At 42.7% G+C, this 19,122-nt stretch overlaps 1 protein-coding gene across 7 annotated transcripts in view; it reads left to right on the top strand.

Moving 5' to 3' along the window:
• Positions 1–2,736: 2,736 nt before the first annotated feature.
• The window catches only part of P4HA2 (prolyl 4-hydroxylase subunit alpha 2), a 53,710-nt gene continuing 37,324 nt past the window's right edge, over positions 2,737–19,122 (top strand). For 2 of the 7 annotated variants that reach the window (XM_026696455.2, XM_026696458.2), the window contains exons 1-2: positions 2,737–2,876; positions 3,413–3,456. The gene's annotated coding sequence lies outside the window, so the exon portion shown is untranslated. Of the gene's footprint in view, positions 3,120–3,412; positions 3,457–5,720; positions 6,001–19,122 lie in introns of all 7 variants that reach the window. The other 5 variants (XM_087924426.1, XM_087924423.1, XM_087924427.1 and 2 more) reach the window with 5 other exon arrangements.

Here is a 19,122-nt window from a genome sequence, read left to right as displayed (position 1 = left end):
TCACCAGGAGAGGAAGGCAGGACATAGTATAGGTCCCCACTATCAAGTACATCTGGTTGGACCTAGGAAAAGAGTCTTTTCTGTGGTGACTCCCTCCCTTTGAAACATCATTCACACAGAAATAAGATTGGCCTCCACCTTGTTGCTTTTCTGCAAGTCCATGATTTTTAACTCTGGATTTTTAATGTTGCATGCTGCCCAGAGTCACTATGTATGAGTTGGGCAACTAAGGGAGGGAGGGAGGAGGAGGGAAGAAGGGAGGGAAGAAAGAAAGAAGGAAGGAAGGGAGGAAGGAAGGAAGGGAGTCATTCTTTATTTGCTCATTTGGGTCTTCTGATAGTCCATGGTACTCAGATAGTAGCTATCTGATCTATAATTCATTCTTTTCTCTCCTTTCTATCACTCTTTCTCAATATCCAACTTTCACTATGACTGGAAAGACCATAGCATTAACTCCTCTTGTTTTGTGGTCTCCAGTTCTTCTTGTTATGTGGTCTCCAGTTCCTCGTGTTCAGCTCACTAAGCATGTGCAAAGTGGGTGGATTTTAGTGCTACAATCAGGGTCATGGAAGCAACAGGATTCATTTTGCTAAAGCAAAGCAAACCTCCAATTCACCATAAAAAAGTAATTTGGGTGACAGCAAATTGCTTCAAGCCACTCAGGAGAATCTTCTCAGATTTCTTTTCCAGTACTGCCCAAAGTGTTCCCAGCTGAGGCAACTTTGGGATGGCCCACAGTACACACCGCAGTCATCCAGCCCACATGTGATGCTGTGATATGTACTCTGCTTTATATGCTTGCATCCTGCACCTGACCAAGTCTCCAATTGTGGATTTTGTGTCATGAGATAATATACATGTTTTGTTTTTTGTCTGACTTCCACCCTAGAGTTAGAGACCCAAAGTTTCTCAGGGTAGAAACGTTAATTATAACAACAAACAATTGTGAAGCTCCAACTTAGACTGAAAGGACAAAAGTTAATACCCATTAAGCTATCAGAAAAACAAATATAAATAATTGCTTCAGGCATAGAGTGGGTCTCTGGGCTGATGCAATAAACCACTTGTATGTGTCTTATTTTTTATTCTGGTAAGACAGAAAGAATAAAAATCCCATGATATTTTCCAAAGCAATAATAATTTCTTGATATCTACCCAATGTATCAAGAATAATGTATCTTTTCCTCATGTATATTTCTGATCTGAGATATAAACTACAATTCTACAGTTTAATATTTGGGATTCTTTTTCCTTTCCTTTCTCTGAAAATATTTTGCACAGGAAATGTGATGTACATACATTCAGAAGATAAGTTTATGTTTAAGGTTTTACAATACCCATTACTAATACTGTAGCCTGTATAAATTAAAATGGAAGAATTGCTTTGAAGCCATCAGAACAGGGTTTCATTTAAGAGCACATTTTACCTTTCAGTTCAAAATTAGTACCTTTTTTTGCTTCGAAAAAGCTCAACTTCTACATTTATTAATGACTGGAAAACCGTTATGAACTTTTGGCTGAAAAAAAGAAAAAAAATGAACTTCTGATTTTTGGACTTGATGATTAGAAATGGTAGATTATGGGAAAAGGGAAATTATGATGTAACCTTAGAATTTAAAAATATATTTAAAACCACTGCCAAGAAGATCCAGGGCACTTTTTTTGTAAGCTTTTCTTTTTGTTCCTTTGTTTTTCTTTTCAAATTCTTTTTATTCTCCCTTACTGTTTTTCTTTATTCTTCTTACATTCAACTTAAAAGTTATTTTTCTGTTGAAAACCATGTTAATATGGTTTTTTAATTATTAAAAAAACAAAAACAAATTTATTTACTTGATGGATGTTCGGACACAATGTGATGGATACAGTGACACTGAGGGGTAGAGACAAGACTCCACTTAAACAATGACTCCTGGTAGACATCATATTGGGTACGGATCCTGTTCAGAGTTGACCAATCCATTGCCATGTATTTAGAGAGCCAGGAGTTCTACAAATATGTCTGGCTGCCAATTGTCGTTAACAGTCAATTCTTCAATGTAGTCTGGCTGCCAATTTTTGCTGGTCATTTGGTTCACACTACTGCGCCTGTGCTATCCAGGGTGCACCACGAGGAAGGAAACTAGCAAGAGTGGCTTACTACATACATTACAAGAGAACTGCACCACATTATGGCTTGGTTAGTATGACTGATGAAGCCAGTCTTGGTTTAGACTCAGTCTTGGCAGCTAGAAGGTGTGTGGATTGCCCCTTCCAGCATGATGGCTGGGGAAATTTGGGAGTGGAAGTTCACATGGCTTCAAGTTGCCAAGGTCGAGGAACAAACATCACTTTAGACTGATGTGGACAACAGCTCATTCAATAAGTCTTGCTTAAATTAGGACCATACTTGAACCCAGACACATAGCCGTATTCCGCAGATTTCCACTGGTTGTTTCTCGCCATTTCTTCTGAGGAAAAGTCTGTTGTCCATAGAGTTCTTAGGCATGAACCTTCACGTTGTAAGGTAAACGTGTCCATCAATAGGTAACAGCAAAACGAGGCGAGATGGTGGGACCGTGTTCCCAGGCGGCTCAACTGTTTCTAAAGTTGATGGTGCAGCTCTTGGAAGCATTACGGTATCGCCTGAGCCTTTCCAAGGTTTTGTGCCAGGAGCGCGGGTTGTTAGGCGCGGGGGGGGGGAGGCGGGGTTTCCGACGTGGCAACCGCTCAATAGGAGCGCAGAACGCCAAGTACATCAGCAAAGGGAGGGCGGGACCAGGAGTGCCAGGGTCTGTTCTAGAAAGCGCGGAGTCGCGTTGCTTGTTCTGAGGCGCGGACGCCGCTTCTTCCCTCCCCCGGTCGAGGGACAGGCTCAGGGTTCAACCTGTGGATTCCTTGTACGTTGCGACCGTCGTGTCTCCAGACTCAGCGTTTGGTTGCGCCTTAGCCTCCGCCATCCCCGGAGCTGTTGCTGCTCCCACGCTTCCCCCAGCCCTCCTGCCCGCCTGCTTCGCTGCTTGCCCACAAGCTCTCCCGGCTCCTAATGACCCGGCTCCCGCTGAACCGTGACATGCGCCCTCTTCCTCACCACCACCCCCTCCCTTGCCCTGGCGCGCGATCCTATACGTGCCCGCCGAGCGGTAAGACATCCACCCCCCGCGTCTCCCTCTCTTTCTCGCCCCTAGCGAAGCAGCGGCACTTGCGCCCGGGCGAGCGTGTCTGGAAGATCGCTCCCAAGGCCACCATCCCCTGCATGGCCGTGTATAAGAATCGCTCGCCGGCGACGCTTTCCTATAGCCTGGTTAGGCGCAGCGGAGAAACGGCGGGGCTGGTGTGGGGGAATGACCTCATCCGCCGAGCCGTCTGCAACCTTGCAATGTTTCCGCGCCATAATAATAATAATAATAAAACTCCTGCTTAACTTAATTTTCAGGTAAAAGGCCGGAGAGCGGACGGCGAGCACGGTGGTTTTTGCAGGTAACGCTTGGAAACGCGCCCACGGGTTGATGTCGGGGAGGGAGGAAGGAAAAGGCGGCGTCGGGTATAAGAAAGCTATTTCTGGGGGGAAAAAAACAAAAAACAAAAACCCGGCCGGGGAATGTTGGTGGACTTGTGGGGCGAGGCCCAAAGTTTGGGAAAGCTTAGCCTTTTGACCGCGGGGGGACAGGGTAAGTCCTGCCGCCCTCAATGGCCTTGGCTCAAGGGAAAGTGGTCGCGCCGCTTCCTCTCCGCTTTCCTGAGTGGGAAAAACAACCATAAGAGGGAATTGCTAGGCTGCGCTTCAGAAGGCTTTCTGGCCCCGAGGATAGTCGTGATAGACAGCACGTAGGCTGAGATTTTCTATTTGAGGCATCACAGAAGGTGATTTGGGGGTGGGTGGGGGGAGAACCAAGTTTCAGGAGGGCCTTGAAATTGGAGCCCAAGCATCAAATGGTAATCTAGAAAAGAGAGGGAAAAGAAGTGGGTTCTATTTAATCTCCCAATTTGTGAAGCCAGCCAGCCAGCCAGCCAGCCAGCCAAATGATCTTGCCCTTGCAGCAAGCAATTCCTGATCTAAGCAAACAGTAAAGGGGGCAGGTTTATCAGCTGCGCCTTGGGAAAAAGAGGGGAATTCAGGGCAGGAGGCAACTGGACTTTCTGGTTTTTCTTTGAAGGCGTTTCACTTCTCAGCCAAGAAGCTTCTTCAGCTCTGAGCTCTGAGCTGAAGAGGCTTCTTGGATGAGGAGTGAAAGTATCCCCCCCCCCAAAAAAAACCCCAGAAAGTCCCTTCACTTCTTGAAAAAAAAAAAAAAAACCTTTGGGACTTTCAGGGCAATGATTTCCTCTTTAGTGGTGGTTTTCCTGTGTCAATTCCTTGGTTGGGGCTTTGCAAGGTCCCTCAAGAGTTGATGCTTTCTCCACTCTTGTTTTAACATCTACATGAAACCGCTAGGTGAGACCATCTGTAGCAATCATCTATATGCTGATAATTGACAACAATGAACTAAGACAGTGATGGCAAACCTTTTTGTCGTGGTGTGCCGAAAGTGTGTGCGTGCCAGCACCCACAATGCAATGCGCCCTGCATCCCCTGTGCATGTGTGTGCAACATCCCCGCCCCCACTCCCTTACCTCCCTTCTAGGACGCTAGCGCGAAACCCTGGTGCGGTAGCAGTACAAAGGCTCTTTCCTTCCGTGGCTTTAATTTATTCATTATGTTTAATATGAGTGGAGGTGAAGGTTATTCTAAGTATATACATTATGTCTCTGGAGTTCTTGTAGGGTAATGTCAAAAGTGAAGTTAGAGGTGGAATGGAAAGCCAGAAATCCTGACAATCACAGTGAGGTGTGTGTCTTTTTCCGCTTTCCACTTTCCAGTTCTGAAGTGCTTCAGAGAGGGTGTCTGGTTGCATTAGGATTTCCCAAGTAGGATATGATTCTGGCTTAATGTGTGTGCAGCCAGCTATGATTTATTCAGCGAACCATGGATAAATAACCGTTGCTCTGTGCAGCAGAGTTTTGGTGTATGAACATGGAGATTTGAGATCCATTTTAGGACTTCGTTACATTACAAAACTGCATACAAACAATTTACAATCTGGTATTAGTACTGAGCTGAGATTAAACTGGTCAATAAATTTCTAGGACCTAAATGTTGGGTGTGAAGAGATAGGCTGCATACAGGATAATGGCCCTAATAATATTTGGGAGAGAGACAGTTTCACTGTGCTTACAAGATACCACATTCTGTATCTCTTTTATGACCATCTTTTTGAGGTCCGTGATTTAGAATATCAACCAGATGGCATATTTCACTGACAGATTTATCTTTTGCCTTTCCCCCAGAATTTACACATTCCAAAAACATATGAAGTCAGGATTAAAAATCAACAGTGTCAGCTCCAAAGCAAGCAAACATTATTTATTAAGAAAAACTATTTTTGTAAACGTTATTTGTTTATGGAACTTCCGTCAGTGGGTGGAATTCAAAGAGTTTGTGTGTACATGCATACGCCTTTAATTCAATGTTGATTCCTGGGGACTGCATGGATTAGTTCCTGCAATTTTCTTGGCAAAATTTTTCAAAATTTGTTATTGCCTCCTTCCCAGGGCTGAGAGAGATTGACTGACCAATATTACCCAGCTGGCTTTATGTCTAAGACAAGACTAGAACTTTTTTAAAAACGAAATTTGTTTAGAAAAATATGATTTGATAGGTTGACAATAATTTGTAGAACTAAAATGTTAAGTTTACATTACAGACAGATTCAAACTCTGACATAGAGGTTCTGCTTTAACTAAACTAATTGGAAATTAATCAAGAAGAGAAGCAACCTGGAATTAAGGAGAAACTTCCTAACAGTGAGAACAATTAATCAAAGGAACAGCTGGCCTTCAAAAATTGTGGGTGCTTCATTACCAGAGGTTTTTAAGAAGAGACTGGACAGCCACCTGTCTGAAATGGTATACGGTCACCTGCTTGAGTGACTAGAAGACCTCTAAGATCCCTTCCAGCTCTATTCTATTCTAAGATTCTAATGAGTAAGCAAATATGCAAAGTATATTTCTGCCTCTTTATTTTGTTTGTTTATTCTGAAAACCAACTGGAGTTTTTCATGCCTTTCCTGTTATATTCCCTGTTAACCATATATTTTTGAAGTTCAGATGCAGAATGCATAATCCTGGCCTAATTGGTATTATAAACATACAGAATAAATATCTCTGCCACCTTGTGGTTTGGGGTTAAATTTAGATTTAAAGTATCAGAAAGTTGTAAGAGTGGAAGCTGCAGATAAATAAGAGCCGTGAAGTATGCCATATTTTAGACTTGCATGATCAGTCAAAGAGCAGCTGACATATTTTTCAAAAGGTTTTGGCTTAATATGAGCTTAGTCACTAGGATTTGAAACCATGGTTTATCCTTAGTATAATGTTGGAAGCTGAAGGCAATTTTGATTATTGTCAAGACTAATATCCTAAGTAATTATGGCATTCTTCTTTGTATGATAATACCATTTTTGTATTTGATATTAATGCACAGTAATTCAAATGGAAATTATTCTTTTTTTGAGTCATTCTGTCAGTCTCCTCTAATAGTTTGTTTACTACTACTAGAGGGTTCCATGTTCAGGAAAAGATTCAAAGCAGACTTATTTCAGCTAAGACTTCTTTCCAAAGTTTTTACAGCTGGGATTTTACAGAACGATTTTCAATATGATTTTCTTGAAAATCTTTTAATATTCCAAAGTTATTCATAGACATATTTGATAGAATATTGCATATTAACACTGAACTATGACTAACAAGTGCAATTACATATCTACTTCTCCAAAATTTTGGCTGGCTCTAGATGGAGAACATGACTAGCTTCCTTTTCATGCTTGCAGTTTGAATTAACCAGATCTTTCATATATTTGTCTTGGAGCTTTTCTCTTGGGAAAGGAGAATGATAGAATAACCAAATTTAAAGTCATCAGAACAAAAGCTCATTGTGGTTTAAAATGTCTTTCAGAACTAATCCAGTGTTAGTATTTTTAAAGCTGCACAGCCAAGAAGTCACAAGGTTACTAACTTTATTAAGATAAACTCATACAATTATTGGTATATGGTTTCACTGTATTCAAAAAAGCATTTGATGCACCACATACTCTAATATTTTTATTTTAAAAAGCACAAGGATTAAATGTATGTTTAACATTTAGTTGTTTAATTGTTTGCAGATGTGCATTAAACTGTTGGCATGGGAGGTGGTGATGCAGGCGTGTGGAAGGGATGAGTGTAGTGTTTTAGAGATGCAATGTTCAATTCTGGAACAAGACGCCAGCTGGATGACAATTATCTTTGGGGAAAGAGAAACATTTAGTAAGGCTCTTGGCTTTAAGAGATTAGCACAGATATTTGGTTTTAGAAAGAATTGTGGGTATGCTGCTAAAGAGCTTGTGAATTCTAAAGATTTTGGGAAAGACCTGTGCCTTCTGATGCTGGATAGATGGATAGAGGATGGATAAAGAAAAAAAGAGAGACAGAAAGAAAGAGCTGAAAATATGTATGGTCTCACATTGTTGCTTTTGGATTATGTATTTTTTATTTTTTTGCTTGTCAGTTGTGCATCTAAAATTGCACCAAGAGGTCTCTTTAACAAGCTACAGGCTCTTGCATCATCTATTCTATCTATTAATCCTGAACAATAGCTTGACTGCTGTAGCTAAGATTGTAGGTGGAGGATTGAACATCCTTTAATGACATCCTTAATATTATTCTACTGGTATGCTGAAGCTGTAGTAGAAATTATTGTGAGTCAGCTGTAGATTGTTTTTAGGGATTGGAAGTGGTGTCAAAATGTTCTGTACCAGGCTGTCAAACAACTGGCCCGCTGCTGGCCATGCCCACACCCGGTTTAGCGAAGAGGGGTAAAGTCTGGATATGTCATGTGACACTACTGTGTCGACGTGAGTTTGACACCCCTTTTAGGATTACATATAGTTAGCACTGTTCAACACTATTCCCCTCAATGGATAAATCTGCAAAGTATAATATTCTGCATTTGTTTGAACCTGAATTTATTCTGATCCGTTACTCTATAACTTTATGATTGCATCTTTATTAGAAACTGCAGTTTCAGTTTTAGCAAATTTGTTAACTTTTTTGTGCAGTTGATATAATATTCAATGCTGAGCAATACATTCAAATGCGGCCCTGAAGTTAAAAAGAATCAATTTGCTCTTTGAGGCTCCCAAAGATTAATTTTGCAATGTTTTAGATTTTCGGAATACATTTATTGTTGTTTTGCTTTTCTTCAGTTTACAGCATTCTCGTGCAATATCAATTATCCTTTGTGTTATCACCTCTCAGTTTAATTACTCATAAGGAGTTACAATATCTTTTAAACTGCACATTCCATTGAAATGTCTTTTAGTTTGCAATTCTATGTGTAATTTTATATAGGAATAAATCTTAACTGAATTCAGCAGAGCTTCCTTTTAAGCAGTCAGATTATTTTCCACTGGAGCTACACAAACTCATAGCATCCACATTTTTTATTTTATGGTTTGGGACTTTGTAGAAGCAAAAGGCGAGTATAAATGGAAGAACAAAATAAAGAATTCATGAGCCACAGTGTGGTTTCTGAATGAAGTTGTTTCTACTTGCTGCTTCCATTTAAAAAAAGTATGGAAGCTTAGAGCAAGGCCTCTAAACTCAAGTAACCTGAAATTATTGTTTAAATAGCAGATACTTATTCACAGGATCAATATTGACTATACTCCTGAAAACAGTATTATATGTCATCTGGCATTTAATCATTTAATAGGGATAATTTTACTGGTTATGCATAGTTGTATATTTAAATGCAGTGGGAAACGTGTTTTAGATTAGGTTTTAAATAGAAATATCAGAATTAGAAATGTCACTTAAATAAAAATGTTAAAGCTATAGATAAATCTCAATATGTGTTCCAAAAGCTTGCTGAATGAGGAGAAAATAATCCTTGGATTTAATGGGCTTGAGTAACAAATGTATTTGAGTAACAAATGTACTCAAAATAAATGTATTGAGAACTTAGGTTTTGATAGCTATAACTTGGATAGTATTGATCATATATTTAGAATAGTTTGATTTAATGTAAGCTCTGTCACTTTAGAGTGACAGAGTAAGCTCTGTTAATCTTCTGTTGACACCTAAGCAAGAAAGTCATTAGAGCAATTGCAAAATAGAGGTGTAAAATTCATTAAATCATGAAGGTTAGCATGTGAAGAGTAAAAGAACCACAAATTAATTTCCAGAAATCTGTAAAATAATGATTGATTTTACAAGTAGAAATGGCTGGAAGTTACAGTGCTTCAAGTGCAAAAAAAAATGTTGCTTTATTCACTTTATGTGGCCAAATATACTATATATTCCTTCACCACTTTTTTATTCATGCTTCCTTTCTGAACACAAAGGAAATACCTTTCTTTGCTTTGGTACAATGGTGATGACACATTTTTATTGCTGTCTCTTTTTACCTGCTTGTTTCTTATAAACAGGCAAAAAAAACCCATATAACAGGCTCAACAAAAAGTTCTGCAGCTTGAATCGCTGTTGCAAAAATATTTAAAGTAAATTCATAAGTAAGCATATCTGCCAATGGTGTTATAAATTAAGTGCTTAAATTTTATTGTCTCTCCTCCTGCCCATTTTCTTACTTACTCTGGAAGAAAAAGAAACAGAAGAAAATGTTGTTCCAGAATCCATGGCAATTTTACATCTATACTCTGAGTTTTATGTAGAATTCTTACCCTGTTTTTTTTCCATTTGATGGAAAACACAAGAGAACACATATTTTTCTGCTGCTTTCCAGCTGTGCTCCCTCTATCTGGGTCTTTTTCTTTCCGTATTGACAAACCAGTAGTGGTTATGCAAAAGCAAGATTTGGATCATACTGTAATTACTCAAATTTTTTAAAGGTTTGGAATGTTATTTGGACATTGAGGCAATAAGATTATGAGAAAAATATTGCTACTCTTTGTAAAGGATCAAGATTTTTTTCTGAATACATGTGTAAGTGAAAAGCGTGTGCTGCTCTTAAAATAGTAACTTTCTTCAGGCATTATCACTGAGTGGAGGAGGGAATGAGTTTGCCATTCATGACAGCTAAAGAACAGCATCTGAAGTGTGGCAGTTAGGTTGCACTTTTGTCTTTTAGAGCAGTGGTCCCCAACCTTTTTTGTACCAGGGACCAGTTTCATTCTTTGCGGCCCGGTACAAAATGATCCACGGACCAGTACCGGCATCAGCATGCACGACCAAGGCAAGGCGAGCCGAGCGACCGGCCAGCCAGCCATTCCCCGCTTCTCCCCGCCACCTTCAACTCCTCCTTTGTACCTTCTCGCGGTCGATGGGCTTTTCGGGCTCTTTCTTAATCTCCTCCTGAGTAACGCAAGACTCCACCGCCATCGGGATGGCTCTTCGTTCGAGGCCACTGCCCCCTTTCGATGAAACTAAGGCGCAAGGATTCCTTCAACACCCAAATGTCGCTTTCCAACCGACGACCGACAAGCTCACCCGGAAGCACTTTCTCAAGCGTTGTCAAAACAAGATGGTGGCGCCCAAGCAAAGTAGGCCCTACTTTCATTCTTTGCAGCCCGGTACAAAATAATCCACAGACCGGTACCGGTCCGGGGCCCGGTGGTTGGGGACCCCTGTTTTAGAGGGCAATGGAAGTGGCCAGGGAAGCATTTGGGTGCAATTTGTATCATTTCAATATTCTCCTGTATTCCTTCCATTTAAGCAGAGGTTTCACCAAGAGAACCAGCTGAAGTAATTAGCCTGAATTTGTTTGACAAATAATAAAACAATTTACAGCAAAATTATTGTGATTGCAATAAGCACTTCACGCATCGCCATCCTTAATCCCCAGGTGTCACACATCACCACAGTGTTAACCATTGTGTCATGTGTGGGTTCCTTGAATTCCCACGCCAACATGCTTTAATATCCCATAGTCAAAGTAATTTCATCCTAGCTCCTAAATGTAATATATGAAGTGTTCTGCCACCATTGAATAGGTGAGTTTAACATTGATTGTGTGTTCTAGAGCAGGGGTCTCCAACCTTGGCAACTTTAAGCCTGGTGGACTTCAACTCCCAGAATTCCCCTGCCAACAAAGCTGGTATGGGAATTCTGGGAGTTGAAGTCTGCCAGGCTTAAAGTTGCCAAGGTTGGAAACCCCTGCTCTAGAGTGAGTGATAGAGTTCAGGCTTCAGTACTATTACTCACCTGCTTCTTAGAGAATAACAAGGGCATATCCCAGGAAATCTATCCAGATATTTTAAGACTGCTTTTTAAGACTGCTTTATATTATTTGTTAAAGTCAAGGCTCATGTTAAATACCGATCACCCTGAATTTGAAATAAGCAGAAGGCTTTTCACTTCTAATTGTAAAGCCTGATTCATTTGGTTCAAACTCAAGTTTGTTCCTTATGTCTAAGATGAAGTAGATACTTCAAATCATGCTAGACTTATATAATGCCATTTAATAGACAAAGACTGGCAGTTACTTTTCCTTTTAGGAACGGGAAATTGAATTGGGACATATGGATCAGAGTTGCAAGTTGTCTCCGTAATGTGTTTGGGATGGTTTCAGTGATAAAATGATAATTTTTAATATGTCAGAAAGGGAAAAGTGTTAAAAACATTGGATGAGGCACATTAACTATATTTATGCCAGTAATTTTAATTACCCTATCAGAACTTCTTTTTTTTTGCTTTTGCTCTCTCTACTTTCTAGAATATAGTCCACAGCTAAATTTTTAAAATATAGAACATTTTCCCTCAATCTGGAAAAAGTTGCATATTTGTGGATTGTTAAGTTTTCTAGAGATTGAGTGTTTTTGTGTGTACTTTGTCCTTGAATCTCAAGTTACAGGTGAACTTGAATAAACAGACACATGGAGAGCATATGAAAGTTCAGGATGTTTAGTTTCCACAGCTTCTTAAACTCTCTGTTTGAGAAACTACCATCAAGAAACAGGCATTCGTTTCTAGCTAATAGTGTGTGATAAATTCCTTCTGTGTAACGTACAGTCAGAATGTTCAAGATGTTCAATTATTTTTTTTTCCATGTGGCAGGCATAGAGTTGTGATTCTGACTTTTTCCCTTTGTCAGTATGAATTTTAGAGACACAATTTTTCATTTGGCCTAAATGAAGTGTTGTATCAGAAATGAGGAACCATGGGCTTCTGTATATCTCAAACTCTCAATATTTGTAGTTAACATGACCAGTGCTGAATTATTCTTTGACGGCTTCTGGAAGGCCCCCTGCCGCAACTAGCTTGAGAAAGAGGGAATGCACTTGCTTCCGCTTTAACTTACTGCTAAGTTGTAGTGGCTGAGTGTGGAGGGCTGAGGATGGACTCACACCTCCTGCTTGAGGATCGGGTGGCAATCATGACTAGGAGAGCCTAGGTTCAACTTGTACTACTTGTGCCCTTTCCTGGATTGGGAAGCCCTCCTTTCAGTTACATATGCGCTTGTCATCTCCGATATGAATTACAGCAATGCTCTCCACATGGAGCTCTCCTTGAAAAATATCCAGAAGCAGCTGCTGGCACAAAATGTAGTTGTCCATTCAGTTCTAGGGATACATACATGTAATACCCTTTACTGCATGAGCTGCATCGGGTATTGATTTGCTTCCAGGTCTAATTCAAAATGCTGCTTATGATCTTCAAAGCCCTTAATGGCATAGGCCCAGGATACCTAAGCATCTGTCACTTCCCTATTACATTCACCTGTCCTACCCAGTTAGGCAGAAAGGGCATGTCATCTATAAAGAATTTTGACTGGAGGGGTCTAGGAGGAGAGTCTTCTCTCTCATTGCTCCCACCCTATGGAACATCTTGCCTTCTAAGGTGCGGCCAGACCCCACTGTTCTGGCCTTCCAGAAGAGTGTTACAGCTTGGTTCTGTCGACTAGCATGGGGTCCAATAGTGATACACCATCCTGGAGTTGGGAGCTTGGGTGCTCTGTCTATTTTTTTAACTTTGTCTGTTTCTAAAAATATTTTATGGCCTTTTTATTGTAATCTACTCAGTCATTTAGATAGTGAGAAGGGCAGGGTATAAATTTGTACAGTCAATAAATAAAATGTAAATTAATAGTTTATATCCTAACTAGATTTCTTCAAAACAAAAGACACTACTAATATCAAGCTCGGGGATATCCCTGCAGAAAAAGGAGGTAATTTTCACGTCTTTCCCTTTCAATGTTTCCTCTATTGTTTCGGAGGTTTTCTTAGCCTGCTCCAAAGCAGACTTTAAGAAATAAAACAGGCTACAAAAGTCATTGATTAACTGTACTTGATTAAGATAATTCCACATTTGGCAGAGAGTGTCATTGTTTTAGATCACAATATTAACTGCAAGGAATGCATGCAGAATAAATTAGCAATAATGGAAAGAAACCTATATGATGATGTTAGTCCTTTCCTTAGCTTTGATTGCATAGTCTACCTGAAATCCATCTGAAAGTTAAAACCCTATTTTTCTCCCATGAGCTGTTCAGAGCATCCAGAAGTGGAGGTGTTTCAGTCTCTTCTGGAAAGGCTGGGCTTAAAACTCCGGGACGCTCTTCCTCCTCCACGGGACACCTCCCCAGCGTCCCCCAGTTTTAGCTCAGCCTTCATGGTAAGAGGTTGTGCACTCCCTGACTGGAACGGTTTCTGATTCAGGTACTCAAATTTCAGGTTTGCTCTTGGGTTAATTCGGCTTGTAAATTTTTTCCCCAGTTAATTTGCCAATTTCAAGGCTTGTGGCTCTATTAGATTAACCCCCCGATCAGTTGAGAGCAGCTCTTTGTGATAGGCGGAGCCTGCCACTCCACAGGCAGCCTGAGATGGCTGCTTCAGGCAATTAGCTTATCTATTCCCCCGATCGTTTTATCTCTGCAATCTTGGTGGAACGCTCGCAGCTGTGGCTCTCTCCTCCATGCCGTTTTGACTGACAGGATCATTTAGAGAGTCAGCAGCAGTGGCTCGTTAAACTGTTCCGGCAATCAACATCGGAGATTCTGCCTTCCCGCCATTTTCAACGTCTGGCTTCAAGTTCGCGCCTAAATACACAGGCGCCATTCCTCGCTGGTTTCCGTTCTTGGGGACCGGGGCAAGTACCTTCCCACTCTACACATCAACCTCAGGACACAAGTCCATTGCTGGGGCCCTTGGACTTATCTACCCATCCCAGAAAGACTATCTCTGGACAGCCTCCCATAGACATATCTCCTCCAATGAGCACCGCCCGGCGAATCCCAGAGGCAACCTTCACCCCTACGGCTGCTGGTTTAAGACAGGAGGAGGGATTACCTGAGACTGTCCCCATTGAAATGAGGCAATGGATGGAGATGGCCATAAAAAGGGCATTGCGGCTGGAGTTCAGCAATCCATCCGGACCAGATACCTTTCGGCTACTTCAGAAGCAGGATCCCTATCTGCTGGTTCCTTTGCGTATTTGGGACACCATCAAACTCAGGTATTCCCCAATACTCCTGACTTACCAGTCCAGGGTCTTCAAGAGGAGGTAGAATTAGATGACCAGGATGTTCCCATGGAGGTGAGGTCGATCCATCAGATGGACTTGGGGTTGTCAGAGGCTGACCCACTAGAACGAGGAATGTCGGATGACGAAGGCCTCATTCCAGACCAATCTACCTTTTCTGGCCTTTTTTGTCTGCACCTTTTTAAATCTTTACTGTTCAAAGCAAAGAACATTGCTAAACTAGGGACATCAAACCCTCATCCATTATCATCAGAGTCTCAGGACGAAACCGAGGATCAATATTCTCACAACCGGCTAATCAGGCAGAAACTATTCCTGTCCCTCGTATGTTTGCTGGTTTAGTACAGAATCAATGGGCATCAGCAGCATCCTACCCAGCCCCAACAGGGTACGATAAACGATATTATAATTTAGCACCAAAGTTTACAAATTTTCTCAACACACCGGAGGTGGATGAGCCTATTGTGGCACTGGCCTCTTCAACTTTTCCCAACGAGGCCGAGGAGGCCCTGAGACCGGAGGAAAAGAGAGCAGAGTTGGCATTCCGTAGGGCTCACGTTTCTGATGCTTGGGCCATTAGGGCAGCTATAGCTGCATCTTTTTTCACATGGTCCTCCCTACAATGGCTCTTCCACTTGAGGGATATATTGCCGGCGTCAAATGTCAGAGTCCACTATGACATTGCTAAGATTATTGCAGCAGCAGAATTCTCAGCCAATGCCACTTTTAATGCAGTCAAATTCTCGTCTAGAGCCATAGCATCTCACGTATCAGCACGGAGACTGCTATGGCTCAGACATTGGCAGGCGGATACCAAGCATAAATGCAAGCTGGCATCAGCCCCAATATTGGGGATAAATTATTTGGCAATGTCTTAGAGCCCCTGCTTATTGAGAATAGGAACAAGAAAAAAGTGCTTCCCCCTCTTTTTCGGAGGTCTGAAAACAGAACGCCCTAGTCGTTTCGAAAGAGTTCCTTTCAGCCCTACTATCAAGGCCCATATGTTCCCAGATCGCAGAGAACATCAGGCTACAGGCCCAGTTTTAGACAGGATAGGTCGGAATCTTCCGATAGAGGTCAGCGGGGAGACCAAAAGAGAAGAAACCCCAGAGGTACTGGAGGCTGTTTATTTTGTTGCCCCAAGTGAGTCCTTGACAGCAGCTCCCATTGGAGGGTGGCTAAAATTGTTTGCTGATCAACGGGACAGCTCCACCTCTGATGCGTGGGTCAGGGACACTGTTAGGTTTGGTTTGGCACTAGAGTTTCAATCCTTCCCCCCCCGAACTTTTTCATTAGGACCCCTAGGTCCACGGACCCCATTCAGTGGGCGTTGATGCAAGAGGCTGTCAATCATCTTCTGCATATTCGGGCCGTTAGAGAGGTCCCATCTGAACAATGGGGTCAAGGCTGTTACTCTCTTATTGTTTGTGGTCCCAAAGAGTTTGGGGGGCTGGAGGGCAATTCTGGACCTCAAATGTTTGAACAGATCATTGGTTTATCGAAAATTCAAGATGACTACTCTCCAGTCCATTCTGCTCAGCATCAGAGAGAACGATGTCCTGACCTCTATAGATCTGACAGAGGCTTATCTACATACACCAATTAAACCTGCTCACTACAAGTATCTCAGATTTTGCTATTGTGATCAGCACTACAAATATATCGCCCTACCATTCGGTCTGGCTTCGGCCCCTAGGACCTTTATCAAGGTCTTGGCGACTTTGGCTGCCTCCCTCGGGATCAAATCTATTCATTTACAATGTTATCTGGATGATATTTTAATTTTGTCATCTTCCAGTCATCAAGCAAATTTGGATTCCAAGATTACTCTGGAGACCCTTCAAGGTCACGGCTTTTCTATAAATTGGGATAAAAGCCATTTGATCCCCTCAACTAGGTTAGTTCATTTAGGGGCAGTGATAGAGATACTGGAGAGGGCAAGGTTTTTCTCTCTCAGGACAGGCTGAATAGCACCAGTCTTTGGCCAGAGAGATCAGAACCTTAAAGAGGGTTTCCTTGGCAGTTCTCTCTCAACTGTTAGGGAAACTGATTTCTTGTATTTCCATTGTGCCTCGGGCTCGATTGCATTCTAGAGATCTGCAATGGTTCCTGCTACCTTTCCAGCGATCCGGAAGAGCCACTTCCAACGTCCGGATAAAGGTACCACACAATGTTCTCCGATCACTCCGCTGGTGGTCGGAAAACACGATAAACAAGGGGTGTCCTTTCAAGGAACCTTGCAGGGCAACGATCACAACCAATGCCAGCCTGGTAGGATGGGGAGCTCACTTCCAATCCCACACTGCACAGGGAACTTGGACTATTTCCGAACAATCACAAAGCATCAACCTATTGGAGCTGCGAGCAGTTCATCTGGCGTTACGCAGTTTTCTACCCCTTTTCCAATCACGCCACATTCTGGTCTTGACAGACAATATTACAACCAAGGCCCACGTAAACAGACAGGGGTACCCATTCCAAACTTCTGATGCTGGAGACGGCCAGGTTGTTCAAGTGGGCCAAGACCAATCAGCTTTCGCTCAAGGCAGAGCACATAGCAGGGGCCTTAAACACACAAGCGGACTGGCTCAGCAGGGCCATGATAGATCAGGCAGAGTGGCACCTATACCCGTCTGTCTTCCAGGAAGCACTGCGGAGGTTTGGGCAACTGGTGATCAATCTATTTGCCTCTCCCCTCAATGCCCAATTACCCCGCTATATTTCAAGGTACCCGACTCGGGGCGGAGGCCGTAAACGCCCTGCAATGTCAGTGGCCTCCCGGACTTCTATATGCATTTCCTCCACTTCCTGTAATACCCAGGTTGATCCAGAAGTTATTGGAGGAACGAGCGGAATTGATATTGGTTGCCCCTTACTGGCCCAGGAGAACGTGGTTCGCGGACTTACAGGACCTGTCGAGCCAACCACCTTGGAAAATTCCACCGTCGAGGGTTTCCCTCTCGTAAGGGCCGGTACTTCACCCGGACCCACAATGGCTCAGCCTAGCCATATGGAGGTTGAGCGGAGCCATTTAAGGGCCCAACAGATTTCATAGGATGCCATTGCTACCATACAAGCATCCAGACGGTCCTCAACAAATCGGATATACGAGGCTATGTGGTCCGCTTTCTGTCGCTGGTGCCCGGGGTTTAAAATCGATCCAACTGCCCCATTAATAGGACAATTATTGGACTTTTTACAGGAGGGGTTGACCAAGGGCCTATCTCCAAATACTTTACGCAGACAGGTGGCGGCCTTAGCCTCGGTGATATCCTGGGGTGACCTTGGTTCCATAGCGCACCATCCACATGCCCGCAGCTTTCTTAAGGGTGCTGCAAACTTACGACCTCCTGTAATTCACCGCTATCCCACTTGGGAGCTCAACAAGGTGTTAACCATACTTACATCTGGCCCGTTCGAGCCTTTAAGAATCGCTAGTCTCAAATTCCTGACATATAAGGTGGTCTTCTTAATTGCGATCACATCAGCAAGGAGGATTTCCGAATTGGCAGCATTGTCGATGAGAAAGGACCTGTGCATGTTTCATGCAGACAGAGTGGTTCTCAGATTGGATCCATCATTTACCCCTAAAGTAAATTCAGTCTTCCACAGAGTGCAGGAGTTGATACTTCCAAATTTTTGTCCGAAACCATCTCATAGACTGGACCATCAATGGCATCGACTTGACGTTCGAAGGGCATTGAGCATCTATCTGGACCGCACGGCAGCATTTTGAAAATCTGAGGCTCTATTCATATCCTTCAACCCATCCACTTTAGAACACAGGGTGTCGTCAACGACCATTGGTAGAAGTTATGGCAAAAAGTTGGCAAAAAGTTACGAATGCCAGTCCATCTCAGTTCCTAAGGGCATTACAGCCCACTCAACAAGGAGTGCGGCAACATCAGCAGCATGGGCCACAAGGGCTTCCATAGACGAAATTTACAGAGCAGCAACTTGGGCTTCACCATCGCCCTTTGTCAGAAATTATAAAATTGATGTCTATGCCTCAGCGGATGCTTCATTTGGCAGAAGAATCCTGCAGAGGGTCCATAGAGTTTAGGAGTGGATTTCGATCCAGACGGAGTCCCTCCCTAAGGACAGGCCAAGCTTTGGTATGTCCCACTTCTGGATGCTCTGAACAGCTCATGGGAGAAAGGGCGTTGGTACTTACCAGATACACCCGTTCTCTGTGAGCTGTGAAGAGCATCCAGCCCCACCCATTTCTTTCTGTCTGGTGCGGTTCCGTTCCGGTCAGGGATCTAGATTAGGTGATGAGTTCCGGACTTTGGCACTCAGTCTTCGCAAAACTGGGGGATGCTGGGGAGGTGTCCCGTGGAGGAGGAGGAGCGTCCCGGAGTTTTAAGCCCAGCCTTTCCAGAAGAGACTGAAGCACCTCCACTTCTGGATGCTCTTCACAGCTCACAGAGAACGGGCGTATCAGGTAAGTACCAACGCCCTTTCTGATGCACCATCCTCAAACCAAGATTCTCTTTCAGATGCTTACTCTGAATCAGCATTTTGCACAGGGCATCGGATGCAATCTGAGACAAACCCTCATAAATGCAGACTAGGGTTCTGTGAAGCATTCAAAGAATGTACCGCGAGGCTCATTGGTGATAAAACAATTTT

The sequence above is a fragment of the Pseudonaja textilis genome, chromosome 2 (assembly GCF_049901715.1).
Source record: "Pseudonaja textilis isolate UNSWEBS1 chromosome 2, rPseTex1.2, whole genome shotgun sequence".
Taxonomy (NCBI): domain Eukaryota; kingdom Metazoa; phylum Chordata; class Lepidosauria; order Squamata; family Elapidae; genus Pseudonaja; species Pseudonaja textilis.
The sequence above is the reverse complement of the archived record's forward strand: the minus strand, read 5'-3'. Positions and strand labels throughout refer to the sequence as shown.